A 16,020-nucleotide genomic window follows, 5' to 3' on the forward strand; every position below is an offset into this window, starting at 1 on the left:
CCATAAGATCACATGATAGCCAATACATGTGCTCATAAATATCAAAAGGGAAAATAGCTTATAATGACATGCAAAAGGAAACTAAGTCAGGGATTTCCATCTACCACCTAACCATCGCCATGACATATTCCAAGCATGAATGTGGGATCTCTTGGGATAAACCAAGACATAATCAAATAGGGAATCTAGAAGTTAAACCACCTCCACCCTCAAGCTACCGTGATCTCACCTAAACTGGTCTCGAGATCACAAAACCAAAACAAGATTAGATGCCTTAGAATTCCTTCACCATACCCAGAGGAATTTTCTTGTCTCCACCCACCTATCTAGAGATTCCCAGAGAAAACCATCTCTAGCGCCAACCCTTGGGATTTTCCTGAGACCACCTCAACTAGATCCAAAACCTTCTGGAAATCCAAATCTCAACCAAGAATGAATCCCATCACACAATGGCTATCCAGGAAATGGTAAGGTAAGAATGAAACCATTGCCAATCTAAGAAAAACCCATACCAATGAATAATCAAGTGCATGTACCATGAATTCACATCCCACAAAACCATCATATTTTGTGTTTTCTCCTTTATTCAATAAGTAGCTCTATTACTATAACTATTACCATTCTACTTTATTTATTATATCTTTTCTTCTTTGTTATTATTATTATTATTAGTAGTAGTAGTAGTAGGATATTTTGAGGGAAAAAATGATTAAGGTATCCAAACAAAAACAAATATTGGATAACCATCTTATCTAGGGACATAATAATAGCTAACTATTTAAAATGTAACAAAACTAGAAGAGAATGAGATGTTGGGTGGCCATATTATGCACATCAAATAATAGAAAAAAGATTAAAATGCAACGAAACTACATTATAAGTCTTCACATAATTCACAATAATAATGCTCACTAAGAAAATGAATAACCATGGTGACACTATTGCATAACAAACCACCAAACAAGACAAACTATATATTTTGTAGAGTTTGAAGGAAAAATGCAAAACCTTGGACATCCAAAACAATAGATACAATACCAAACTTAACTAACTTATCTATCATAGGCATACAACCCACCACTATACATAACCCAAACACCAAATTCCAAATCCAGAACACCCAAAAATGTAAACAAAATGCCAATTGTCACCAAGCCCCTATAGAAGAATATAGAAGACAAAGAATGTCTTACCACATCATGGTACACAAATCCCAATATAGGACCTTAGTGTGAATAGAACCAGCCAAGAGGACTCCATGTTGAAAAACAACATAAAAGCATGCAATCTTGTCATTAAAGGTAATTTAAAGCACCAAGAAATATCACCAATGGATTTAAACTAAGGCCATGGATAAATGTCATAAAATGTTTAGTGTATTTTCCTACCCTATAAATATGTTGCCGAAGTGAATAAAATATTGTAGTAGAATAGACCTTGACCTTTAGTGCTCATATAGTTAAAAATAATACTTAAATAATATACAATAGGAAGGAACTTCACAACAAAGTCACTAAATTTCCCTATTATGATCACACATAAAAACCTTGGCACTCATGTCCACCGTTACCCAACTAAAAAACGAATTGGTAGGAAATATAGATTGAAAATGAGTTAATCATCAGAAACCATGATTTATTGATTTAGATTTTTTTAAAGTTATATCAAAAGCATGATTTCGAACCCACCCTCTATTCATTTAAAAAATCATCCTACTTTTTAGGATATAACAATTTCTTAAACTAGGATATAAATTCTTCCTACTTTTTAGGATTTAATAATTCTTCCTACTTTTATAAATTCTTCCTAATTTTATGAATCATGATATCGTCGAATTGCAAAATGGAGGAGTGTTTAAAAATTAATATATTTTCCACTCCCTTTTGTTTAATTTTAGTTGGGATGGAGACACCCAAAAACATCGGGATGCACTCGTCAAAGCAAAATAATGATACGTGAAAGCTGTACCCTATTCACAATTCCGCCCCAAATCAAATTGCCAAAGACTTTCACACCTCTCTGTTCCCCCACTCGTCACGTCAATTTTCCACGCGTTCCACTCATTTGCCCCACGATCAAATCCCGAAATCATGGTTAATGATTTATTGATTTACCTTCTTTTAAAGTTATATCAAAATCTTGATTTCGAACCCACCCTCTGTTCATTTAAAAATTCATCCTACTTTTTAGGATATAAATTCTTCCTACTTTTTAGGATTTAATAATTCTTCCTACTTTTATAAATTCTTCCTAATTATATGAATCATGATATTGTCGAATTGCAAAATGGAGCCGTGTTTAAAAATTAATATATTTTCCACTTCTTTTTAATCTGCCGTGTTTCATTCAAAAACATCGGGATGCACTGGTCAAAGCAAAATAATGATTTTGAAAAATGGTGTCATCACCTCTCTGTGCCAATTTTCCACGGAATTTGATTCCACGCGTTACACTCATCACGCCAATTTTCCATGGAATGCCGAAATCTCCCACTCTTCCTCCATCTTTGCAATTGCTATAAAAGGGACATGTGTATGTAGTGAATTCATAGGCAAAGCATTGGACGCAGACACAGCGCCATGGATAAAGCCATGATTCTCTGCTTTTTGATAGTGTTGGCAGCGTTGGACAATGCGGCTGCCACAACGTTCAATTCATCATCATCATTTTGTTTCAAAAGAACGCACCCTCACATCAATGGAGGATAAAAGGGACGTGGACGCGCTTCTCTCGTTCAAGAAGGCCATCACATCGGATACAGAAGGATCGCTGTCGGACTGGACATCTGAGAATTCGACGAATGTCTGCTCGTGGAATGGTGTTTCCTGCATAGACGGCGCTAACAGAGTCACTGCCCTAAGCCTTCATTTTCTAAGTCTCGAAGGTACTCTCTCGCCAACTCTGGGCAACCTTTCCTTGTTGCGTATGTTGGATCTTTCAGGTAATTATTTGATTGGAAGAATTCCAGGGGAATTTGGCTCACTGCAAAGCTTAGGGGATTTGGATTTGTCATCCAACAACTTGAGTGGAAGAATTCCAAGAGAATTGGGCTCACTGCAGAGCTTAGGGTATTTGGATTTGTCATCCAACAGGTTGAGTGGAAGAATTCCAGGAGAATTGGGCTCACTGCAGAACTTACGGTATTTGGATTTGTCATCCAACAACTTGAGTGGAAGAATTCTAGGAGAATTGGTCTCACTGCAGAGCTTATGTAATTTGTATTTGTCATCCAACAACTTGAGTGGAAGAATTCCAGGAGAATTGGTCTCACTGCAGAGCTTACAGCAATTGGATTTGTCATCCAACAACTTGAGTGGAAGAATTCCAGGAGAATTGGGCTCACTGCAGAGCTTATGGTATTTGGTTTTGTCATCCAACAACTTGAGTGGAAGAATTCCAGGAAAATTGGGCTCGATGCAGTGCTTACAGTATTTGGATTTGTCATCCAACAACTTGAGTGGAAGAATTCCCGCATCTCTATGGAATTGCATAAACCTGCAAGATTTGTTGTTGTCCGACAATATGCTTAGTGGAACAATCCATGAGAATATCGGCAAATTTGGCTCTCTATCAACATTAGATTTATCCAAAAACTTGTTGAATGGAAATATTCCCGCATCTTTACAGAATTGTACACAGTTAAGTCATGTCACGCTGTTCGAGAACAAACTTAGTGGATCCCTAGACATAGTGTTTCCAATTTCTTTGCAGGTTTTCTCTGCTCATTCTAACAATTTTTCTGGGAATCTTCCATCATCTTTAGCCAATTGCACCCAACTTATAGCACTAGATTTAAGGAAAAATAAATTGATAGGCCAGCTTCCTAAACAATATGCATCTTTTCAAGCATTACGAGTTTTAAGTTTGGGTTATAATAACCTTCAGGGTGGTATTTCTGATTGGATCACAAATCTTCCTAAATTACAGGTGTTGGATTTATCCAATAATAATTTTACGGGGAGAATACCTTTTAATTTAGGGAGACTCCTAGGATTTCAAATACCTTCATCTTCCAAGCTTACTGATAGTAGTACATTTTACACTGATGTGCAAGTGGTCATTAAAGGTCATGAGTATTCTCTAAAATATGTGTTGCTCGCAAATACCATTTTGGATTTGTCTAGCAATAATTTTATTGGAGAAATTCCCTCAAGCATGGCAAATTTGAGTTCCTTGCGGTTGTTGAATCTATCTAGAAATCACTTGGAAGGAAAAATTCTTGCATCTCTAAGTGAGATATCTACTCTAGAGCAATTAGACTTGTCTAAAAATAATTTGAGCGGAGAGATTCCTCAAAAACTCTCTAAATTAACTTATTTGGCATACCTGGATGTATCATTTAACAGATTGTGTGGGCGAATCCCTAAAGGAACGCAGATGGACACTTTCAACGTGGCTTCATTTCAAAGGAACAAGTGCCTATGTGGGTATCCTTTACAAGCATGCAATAAACCTACCCCCAAAAAGGAAGATGGAGTCTCTCCAAATGTCAGTGATGACCAAGGATGGTTGAGTCGTGTGGATGAACATATCTCATTAATTGCATTAGGGTTAGGCTATGGACTTGGCTTTGGTGGAGTTGTAACAGTAATCATTATGTGGGATAAAGCATGCCATTGGATGGTACCTCCAAAAATAAAACCATTTTATGGAGTGTATCGATTCCCTAAATGACTTATCTTTTATCCAACCATAATACTATTTTGATCAAATATGTACTGGAAATTAAAATAATATATAATGTTTTGATGAGTAAAATGCGAGTGGTTATTATGTTATCTATTTATGTTTTCCATCTCCACTTAATTATGATTTTTTTCACATTTCTTTAGTTTTTTACTTCCTAGTTTACATGTATATTTTAAGTATTTTGAAAAGTGTACACAATGAAGTGACATATGGTTCTTATGTTTGAGCTTTTTCATACATTTAGAAACCAACATTCTTGGTTGAGAATCTTTGTGAAAAATTAACATTTTTTTTTTCCTTTATGCTTTTCCTCTCCTTCCAAATGCTTTTCATATGTTATTTGATTAAGCCATTTTTAATTTATTTTATAAATTATAGTTATTGATGAATTGAAATTGATGATTTAAGTATACAAAGGCATTCATACTCTACCCCCCTCTGGTTTTGAACCTACAACCTCTTAAGAGGAAACACATGCTCTTAACCATTAGGTCCACTCAAGCTATATAATTGTTGGACACCTCACAATTGTTAATTTAATACATATTTTTTGCATATAAATTTAATTATTACTAATCAATTATTAAATCAATAAAAATATGATATATAATTCATGGAACCAATCAATTTAAAAAAAAAAAAGTCATGTTGATCCTTGTGGGCTTTGTGATAATGGAACCAGTAATATCATTGGACATTCCAACCGTTGTAACATTTAATTTCTCAAGAAGATCAATATATTCTTTGTCTTATGATATTTCACAAGGAATATGATCATCTCTATGACCCCACACCTAGTGGAAGTACTTAACTTTAACCCTACAATTTTGTTTGGATGCAATGCACTTTGGAGGATTTCATGTGTCAATTGACATCATGTACAAATAAAAGGAATATGGAGGAAAAAATTTCATTTGAAAAAGGTTATTACATTAAATCCACAAGGATTTTGTTCAACTATACAATTGAGAACTCAAAGAAGCTATAATCATGGAAGATTGTTTCCTACAAAAAACACACTAAAAGTCTTTGCAATAATCCTTTATGGATTACATTTAGAAGGTAGTATCTCTTCATCTCTTGGTAGCCTCTCCTTATTGTGAACTTTTTAGCTTTGAGAAAAATATTTGATAGGAAGAATTCCATCATAATTTGGAAAGTGCTCCAAACACTTTATCTCAACAGGGTCTATACTACAAAATATTTTGTAATTGTACACACATCTAACCAATCATTCTTTTAAAAAATATTAAAACAAAACTAGACCCATCTAGTCAAGTTAGAATATCTCTCCTTATTCATTAGTCTTATGAGTTGAAGTATTGAAATTCTTTTAGAAAATGCACCTCTATAAGTAATGGACATTTATTTTAACAATCTTGTTTGTCACGTCCTTTCAAATATAGGGAATTACACTTAGTCATCAAGTATTTATTTTTCCATAAACAATTAAAGTGGAACATTTCTAGTTGAATTGGACTTTTTATATAACTTTAGACTCGTTTACCTATATTCAAAAACAGGTGGGTTAAAATTCCTCTATCTCTAGGAAACTGCTAAATGATAGTATCCTTAAGGCCAATACAAAATTAGGCAAGTTGACCCTTCTAATCTTTTATTCATACATGTTAACCAACAACATACTTGAGGTAATTCACATTTTAATCAAGCTTGAAAGTATGTGTCTTCAAACCAACAATATTAAGGGTATCAACAAATGTGTGTGTGTATGCCTATTAAGTTTGTTCATGGACAAGTTGCATGAAAATATATCCATGTCTTTTTAAGACCGAAATATTGAGTTATTAAATTTCTCATTATAGTAATGCTTTACACATTAGTCACTAATAAAAATTGAGCCAATTTTCAATGGCCTTTTTTTATTATTTCCATGAAGTTTTGTTGCTATAAGGACAAAATGAGGTTTTTCTAAACATGAAACATGGTATAGTTGCATTATCAGAGTTTTCCAAATTTGTCATAATTCCGATGTCTATCATACTTCAGTAAACCAATGAAAGGGAGATCTTCTGGTGTTGCATGATCGACGATAGGGTTGGTCGGTCTACTGTCGAAAGCATACATTTTTCAATGAAACATGTCATCAGAATACCAATGGATGTAGGAGTCTTGTGGTGTCGCATGATGGATGATAACGATCGTTGGTTGATTGCCAAAGGAATACATACTTCGATGAAATGGGTCCTCAGAATATTGAGAGAAGTTGGAGCACTCTACCAACATCACTAACCATAGGATTACAAATAATGATGGAACAATTAGCGTCGATAGATCGACGAAAACCTATTTTTCACAACAAATTTGTTATGTCATCGACACTTTTTGTTATGTAATTGGATCACAAAAACAAAAGAAAAGATAGATCAACAACTTGAAAATAAGCCTCTTTGAGGGGGAAACCTTCTTTTACATCACATAAATGAATAATTCTTGGATTATTCAAATGACAATACCTCCTTGGTATATATAGGAGTCTAAGGGGTCAAAATATGATTAGGGCCTTGTTGACGGTGTTGGATCCACCAACATTCAGGGGATCTCCCTAATATGAAGTCCTAATTAGACCTCACACCATTTGGTGTAGGAGTCCCATATGGATTACAACATTTTTGTTGATGGAGTGGGTGTTAATGATATGCCTTGGCTGCAAATACGCATAGAATGATGTATGGTGACTTTGGTGAGAACAAGTGTGTGACCCTACGAAGAGTCAAGTGCGATACATGAAGGTTCTAACACACGAAGGGAAAATGAGTGAGCCCCTTAGAAGCCTATAATAATACACAACTTAAAAGAGACACATGAGCATAAAGACATCACAAGCTAATATGCGAAATAGCTCACAAGTTAATAGTAATGAAATAATACAACAACACACATTCAACAAGATTCATACCAATGCAAATGAAATAGTTCATATGCATAAGCCTAAGTTAAATAACATACATTGCAAATACAACAAGAATAGTCCTACTATATTCACAACAGATGCATGAAAATGTTCAGCTTCTGAGCTTTTATTAAAGTGAAAGTTCCAATCACACATATACCATTGACGAACCACTTGCCTCAATAGTGCAACGTGAAGTCAAGATTACCTACTTCTCCAAAGAAATATACTCCCTCTATGCTATGGAGAAGCCAAGGCTCTCACAAAAATCCTAAGCTCCTAATTCTAAGCCTAAGCCTAGGCAAGAGCTTGGCTCCCCAAAATCCTTTTACATGAGTTATGAGGATGTATTTATAACAAAAGGGGTGACTCTTCGACTTCCCTCATGACTCTTCAACTTATTTACAAATGACTATTCAATTACATTACATCATGACTCTTCATATTCCGCAATTGACACTTGGAATTTCACTTACAAATTATTTACAAAAGAATATTACAATACACTCATACCCGTATAAGACAAAATAGGGTAGAGCCAACTAGACAACCTAACAAGAAAAACTATTATCATGGTTGAGTTTGGAGAAATTCTAGCTCCAAAAATTCCACTTGATGTTTTTGGGTCATGTATCTGTGCCAAGCATGGTATTATGCAATGACATCCCCAAATTGTGCGATGATGTCTGGCTGGAAGCAGACATTAGCCCATGGAATTTAGGTACAATGATTTGGAACTATTTTGAACTTCCTTCTAGAGCAGGAGCAACATTGTTCTCACTTGGACAAGGCCACCAATGTAGTTCTACATGTTCTGTCTATTCACCTCCAAATATTTCTTGGTGGAAATATGTCTAAGCTGCTCCAAGTATTCTTCAATCTCCTGCCTAACCTGGTTCCTAAGTTTGGCTTTAGTGAGTGAGCCAACTTATGGGATCCTGTCTAAGTTCACCAAGAAATCCAGACTGTTGTATAACTGTAAATACGAGGCCTAAATGCTACCAATGAACTAGGCAAGATGTTTTCTGTTTTGGATCAACATTGATACTCTTGATTTCTCCAGCTTTGCTTGTTTCTTTGTTTTCTTTCCCGAGTAAAGAAATGCCCCTTTGTATCACATTGACTATTCATGGACGACAACGATGGAAGCTTGTATATTCCTAATAGTTTTGAAAAATTCTTTACGTTTTTGCTGCAATCCATGCAAGTGGACGGCTACCATATGCATAGTAACAAGCTCCTCATAAAGGTTCCACATGGTCTCTCCAAGTGTCGATACTTTAGCAAGTATCGCTGCCTTCATTTCCTCTTGATGGAACTATGCAGAAGTTACATTCTGAGTTGCTATGCAAAGCTGTTCTACCTCTTGCCTAACAACCCACAATTTTTTTTCCAATTGCTTATTCTCGACCACCAAATACTCAGGATTGACTTAGCTACACCCGCGAAGGCCAATTTGGCTATGACAATTTCATCGAGATTCTTCCTAGTGTCTGCCACTATCACATTTTCTCTAATGAATTCAAGTGATACGAGGTCATCCGTAAAATGCTTCTTATTGGCACGTACAATATTCTTCTGAAGTTCATTGTATGATAGATTGTACGTGTCCATAACCAAATTGTCATCAAGAGGAGAAACTTCCTCTTCCTCGCTTGGAGCTAACTCTGTTGCTGGCGGTGGCAGAGATTGAACGGTGACCTATTGTGTACTTGGCTTCAGGTTGGCATCTTGGTTTTATGGCTCTAGTCCCTCTTCCATATCTATAATATCTATCAACTCTTAAATCTACTGAGCAAGCTCCTTGTCATTAATCTTTCCGGTCTCCTCCTCTGCTGGTGGTCAGTTTTATTCTTTCTCTTCAGCTTGTTTCTGCATCGTTTCTTATGTTATTGCGTTTTGCCTCTCTTCTTCTTCCTGCTTCTTCTTCTCTTCTTGTTCTTTCTTTTGTCATTCAAGAAGGCCATCACATTGGATCTAGGAGGATGGTTGTCCAACTAGACAACTGGGAATTGAATGAAGGTATGCTCATGGAATGGTGTTTCTTGCCAGAACAACACTAATAGAGTTATTTCCCTATTACTTCCTTGGTGATACTTTGAGGGTAATCTTTCGCCAACTCTGGGCAACCTTTCCTTATTGCATACGTTGGATCTTTCATATAATCTTTTCATTGGAATAATTATGCCAAGTTTGGGCAGGTCAAAGTGCTGGAAATGCTTAATATCAGCAATAATCGTCTCAATGGTACTCTATCTCCATCTCTTGGCAGCCTCTCCTTACTGCGAACTTTGGATATTTCAGAAAATGATTTGACCAGGACCATACCAATGGAATTGGGTCATCTAGTCAAGTTGAAATAGCTCGATTTATCCTAGAATTCTCTCACTGGAAGTATCACAACTTCTATGAGAAATTTCACATCCCTACAACAATTGGTCATTCACGAGAACAAGTTGATTGGTCACATCCCTCCAGCTCCAGGCAGTTGTACACAACTATTGTATCTTTCCTTTTGTTCCAACTCCTTGAGCGGAATAATTTCGGTGGAATTTGGCTTGCTATAGAACCTAGAGGACCTTTCTCTAGGTGGCAACCACTTGATTGGAATAATTGCAGTGGAATTGGGCTCACTGCAGAACTTACAATAGCTGGATCTACATTCGAACAACTTGAGTGGAAGAATTCCAAGAGAATTGGGTTCGTTGCAGAACTTAGAGAGATTGGAATTGTCATCCAACAACTTGAGTGGAAGAATTCCAAGAGAATTGGGCTCACTGCAGAAATTAGAGAGTTTTCATTTGTCATCCAACAATTTGAGTGAAAGAATTCCAATAGAATTGGGCTCCTTGCAAAACCTAGGGATGCTACATTTTTTATCCAACAACATGAGTGGAAGAATTCCATGAGAATTGGGCTCGCTGTAGACCTTATAGAGGTTGGATTTGTCATCCAACAACTTGAATGGAATAATTCTAGGAGAATTGGGCTCGCTGTAGAAATTAGAGAGTTTGGATTTGTCATCCAATAACTTGAGTGGAAGAATTAAAGTAGAATTGGGCTCATTGCAGAACTTATTGAACCTACACCTTTCATCCAACAACTTGACTAGAAGGATTCTCGCATCTCTAGGGAATTGCATAATGATGTCAGATTTGTTATTGTTCGACAACAAGCTTAGTGGAAAAATCCCTGAGAATATTGGAAAATGTGTCTATATATCAATGTTAGATTTATCCAAAAACTTGTTGAATGGAAAGATTCCAACATCTTTACAGAATTGTAGATGGTTAAGTCGTGTCAAGATGTATCAGAACAAATTTAGCGGACCCCTAAACATAGTCTTTCCAATTTTCTTGCAGGGTTTCTCTGCTCATTCCAATAGTTTTTCCGGGAATCTTTCATCATCTTTCGCCAATTGCACCAAACTTCTAGCACTATATTTAAGGGAAAATAAATTGATAGGCCAGCTTCCTAAACATTATGCATCTTTTCAATCATTACGAGTTTTAAGTGTTGGTTATAATAACCTTCAGGGTGGTATTTATAATAACCAATCATTCTTTCAAAAAAATTCAACAAAGACTAGACTAAGATAATTGCGCCATCTAGTCAAGTTAGAATATCTCTCCTTATCATTAGTATTATGAATTGAAGTATTTAACTTCTTTGAGAAAATGCACCTCTCTCTAAGTATTAGACATTTATTTTAACAATCTTGTTGGTCACGTCCTTCAAACTCTAGGAAATTACACTTAGTCATCAAGTATTGATTTTTCTATAAAAAAATAAAGTGGAATATTTCTAGTTCAATTTGAATTTCTATAGAACTTAGAATCCTTTATCTATATTCGAAAACATGTTAGGCTAAAATTCCTCTATCTTTAGGAAACTGCTCTTATTTTTACAATTTCTTGCTTCAAACATGCTAATTGATAGTATCCTTAAAGGCAATAAAAAATTAGGCAAGTTGACCCTTCTAATTTTTTATTCAAACATGTTAACAAGAAGCATACTTGAGGTAGATGTCATTTTAATCAAGCTTGAAAGTCTTTATCTTCATACCAACAATCTTAAGGGTATCAACAAATGTGTGTGTCTACGACTATTAAGTGTGTTCATGGACAAGTTGCATGCAAATATATCTATGTCTTGTTAATATTGGAATATTGAGTTATTACATTTCTATTATTGTATTAATGTTTTCCTTATTAGTCACTAATAAAAATTGAGCTAATTTTCAATGGCCTTTTGTTTCTCTTGCAACGAAGTTTTTTCGTTATAAGGACAAAAGGAGGTTTTACTAAAAATGAAACCTTGTATAGTTGTATTATCAGAGTTTTCCAAATTTGTCATAATTTTGATGTCTATCAACCGTTGGTAAACTAAAAAAAGGGCATTCTTCTAGTGTTTCACGATCGACGACAGGGGTGGTCGATCTACTCCCAAAATCATACATGTTCCAATGAAACATTTCATCAGAAGATCAATGGATATAGGAGTCTTGTGGTGTCTCATGATGGATTATAACGACGGTTAGTCAGTCGCCAAAATCATACATATTTCGACGAAATGGGTCCTCAGAATATTGAAAGAAGTTGGAGTCACTCTACCAACATCACTAAGCATAAGAGTTCAATGAATGATGGAACAATTAGCGTTGATAGATCGACAACAACTGATTTTTCGCAACGAATTTGTTATGTCATCGACAATTTTTGTTATGTAACCAAATCACAAAAATAGAAGAAAAGATATGTCAACAACTTGAAAATAAGCCTCTTTGAGGGGGAAACATCATTTTACATCACATAAATGAACAATTCTTAGATTATTCAAATGAAAAGGTCTCCTTGGTAAATATAGGAGTCTAAGGGGTCAAAATATAATTAGGGCCTACATAACAATAATAATGTAAAGGCACAAAAATAATGATAGTGGGCTTCTGTGGGGCAGAACAATAACAATATGGGGGCTACACTATTATTATAGGTACCTAACATGCCCCTCTCCTTCAAAAAGGTGTTGTCCTCAACGCTTGGGTAGTTTTGGATGATTCTGAATAAAATATTCATCCTCTCATGTGGAGTCTTCAATAGTAAGTTCTTCCACGTAATGAGATACTTTAAATTGATCTGTTTCGTAGCTGTTTGTTAGGCATGGAATCCCCCCACAGCATGTTTTGGGGCTCAAAGCCCAAGTTTTGAGTAATATTGTTGTAAAGACTCTGCGAATTGCGAGCATGGAGCGTGAGTTGTATGTTAGAGTCATAGGGATATCTGCCCTAAGTTTTGAATGTAAAGTTGGCCTACCCATGGTTCGGGCCCATGGGATTGTATAAATAGAGTGAGGCTCTAAGTTTTAAAGTAGTTAAGTAGTCCAGGAATGAATGGAGTCTGATAGATAGCGAAGTGGCTTGGGTCGTAGTAATAGAGAAAGGGTCTACAGCTGAGTGCACAGAGGCCTAGTAGAGTCGGCAACTAAGTTCGTGGACCCCTGTAGCTAAGTGCGCGGGGTAGAGTTGAGTTTGTAATAGAAGGAAGAAAATAATAAAGAGAAGCTTTGTTACCAATTCTAATGTATTTTTTCAGTGTCATTACATGTTTGATATTACTTGCAATTATACTATTTATTTACTGCATGCACTTATATGAATTGTGAATATTGTTAAGTATAACTTAAAGAGTACAAATAAGCTTTGGTAATCACATAATATCAGGCTACGAGTAAGGACTTGGGTAATAACATTGTTCGGGCCCCGAGTAGGGCTGCGCGACGGCAACATCTTAGGCTGTGAGGTATGGGTAAGTGCGTGTATCGATGTGCACGCTGGGTCGAACTACGGACCACTGAAAATAATTAGACATCTCCAGGGTGCAGAAACCTGGTTCTAGCACCCTCCCATACTACTTTGAGTGAGACCTCAGTCCGCGCTCTGTGGATTATTTCCAAAAGGGCCAGTAGTACCGGGATTTGTTTGGCTCAATCACCTCTGAACTTGGGTCAGGCCCCACTAAGCCAAAAAATGGTTCTGTTTCCGGGACCATTTGGGAAAATCTATCGCCAAGAAAGCATTGATGGCCCAGAATTGGGGGGAACAATCGAATTTGAATTCAAAAGGTGCTATAAAACTCAAAGGGCTAGCCACTGGACAACACTTGGGCATTTGAGAATTGAGCGGTTGAGCAGAGCATAGAGTGTTGAGAGCCGAGTGATAATAGAGCCCGTGAGTTCACGAAAGATAGAATAAAATGTAGAGATGATGACGACCACTAAGGATGGGTTGGGAATTGAAGAAGGAACTGCCAACGAGGTTTTGCAGGCCCCAATGGTACAGGATGTTCCCAAGGGCACTAGGGTGGTGACATAAATCCCCAAATCACCACGGACGCCACGGCCGAAGAAGGATTAACAGGCTGTGGGTTCAGTATGCATGTCCCCGAGGAATCCGCGGCACAACAAATTATCAATGGAAGAAAAGGGGAAGGCAGTCACTATTGAAACAAATGAGGAAGAGGAAGACTTGCAGGCCCTGATCGCCACCATAGAAGAAGAAGAAGACGTGGAGGAGGATATCCAACCATTGCGCTTTGCAGCAAAACTTCCTGCGTATGTCCCTCCACGGAAAGGGAAAGCCAAAGTACTGAAGGATCTGGATAAAACAAAGAGTTCACTCTAGACCCAGCTCCTCCCTGATGGCATTGTATTTGAGGGCTCGCACCTAGGCCCCATGCACACCATGAAATTTGAAGACAGGGACCTCACAGACAGCGAGAAGTTCCCACACCTAAAGATGGTGAATCTGATGAAGCAGAATACTGAGGGGGCAGTGATAACATTAGATCCATGAAAATGGCTGCACAATCTGGAAAAGGCTGGGTTGCTGCACTTGTTATGGATACCACATTTCCATCACGCGCCCATCACCATTTTCATCATCAAGCAGCTACTCTGCCTGGTGCATGATGGGTACCTATGGCTGGAGGAGCATATTCCCATCACAGCAGACCTCATCCAACATATTTCTTGGCTCCCCTATAAGGGAAAGGACCCTGCGACTATAGATGGAAAAAGTAGCGATTTGGGTCTTGCGGAAGCTATGAAGGAAAAGTATAAGTTAGAGAAAAAAGAGAGGGGCTATGCCATCTCCAACATCAAGGAAAAAGGGGTGCATGTAGCCACCTAACTCCTAGCCGGTAAAGTGATGGGAAAATGCTGTGCCGATGAGGTACCAGCACTAGTGGTCGCGTTGGCCAAGCAGTGTGCGGAGGGGGTCCAGTTCAACTAGGCCAGATTCCTCTGTGAGGAATTTTTGCTAAACTGTCGCGAAGCCCAGGAGCAGGGTAAGACCTTCCACTACGCATGGTTTCTCTTATCCATACTGCTGGTAGTGGGAGAACTGCTGGAGGATAGTCAGTTCCTGAACATTGATCGAGACTTACTAGAGGCCTCGAAGTACACTTTGCTCTAGGCCACCAAGGATGCGAAACAGATTCGCAATACAAAGATTTTTTGGGTGCTCATGGAGGTGAGCATCAGAATGTGGATCAACAAGGGGTCACGCCTGTCATCTACGGTGCACAATAGTCTGCAGAGTTTTGCAGACTTCAAGGAGGACATGCACAACATTTACATCAGGGCGCAAAAGGATCCAGTGCAGTAGTGGACAAAGATACCATCTGTAGCCACTGACGATGCAATCTTCACTATATTGGAGACCTGGCCTCTCGAATGGCATGCCCCGGATCTGGCAGAACTCAAGAAGGCGACGACATAGAAGAAAAATGACGATGCTAAGCTGCACATCACCCAATTAGTAGAGAGAAGGAGGAACGAAAAAAAGGTAGCTGAGGTAAGGGCAGTGCGTGATGCAGCACAAAAAGCTGCGGAGCAAAAGAAGGTCGCAGAAATATCAGCAACAACACAGACAACAGAGGCAACAACGGTATAGGAAGAGGAGGGCCAAGCAACATCCTCAGGGCAAGAGGCAAAGGACACAAAAATAGCAGAAGGGAGTGCAGACCCAGGGACTATGTCCACACAACTCAAATGGCCGTGCATCGCAGAGAGATCGGGCCCAAGGAAGAAGTTTAGGGACTTGAAGCTAGCCATTAACCCGCTCACCTTAAACAAAGGTGATCTCCATGACATCAACGAAATGGTTCACGATGTCACAAGTGAAGCACCAGACTGTGTTGGGGGCCCTCAGGGCGCAGCTACAGGAGTTACAGGTGTGGCCCCCTGAGGAAGGTACCTTTTCCATGCACGTCGCAGTAGAGCAGATGTTGCGCGCGAGGATGGCCAACACAATAGTGTTGCTAGAGGGAGCATTAGTATCATCAAATGTGATGGATCGGTTTTTGGTCAGCATGATGAAAGGCCTTGGCCTTAATCTAGCTGCCCTTCCCTGAGAAACGCTA

This window comes from Pinus tabuliformis, chromosome 2_2 (genome assembly GCF_031772625.1).
Source record: "Pinus tabuliformis cultivar Carrire ecotype Pingquan chromosome 2_2, CPIR1, whole genome shotgun sequence".
Classification (NCBI taxonomy): domain Eukaryota; kingdom Viridiplantae; phylum Streptophyta; class Pinopsida; order Pinales; family Pinaceae; genus Pinus; species Pinus tabuliformis.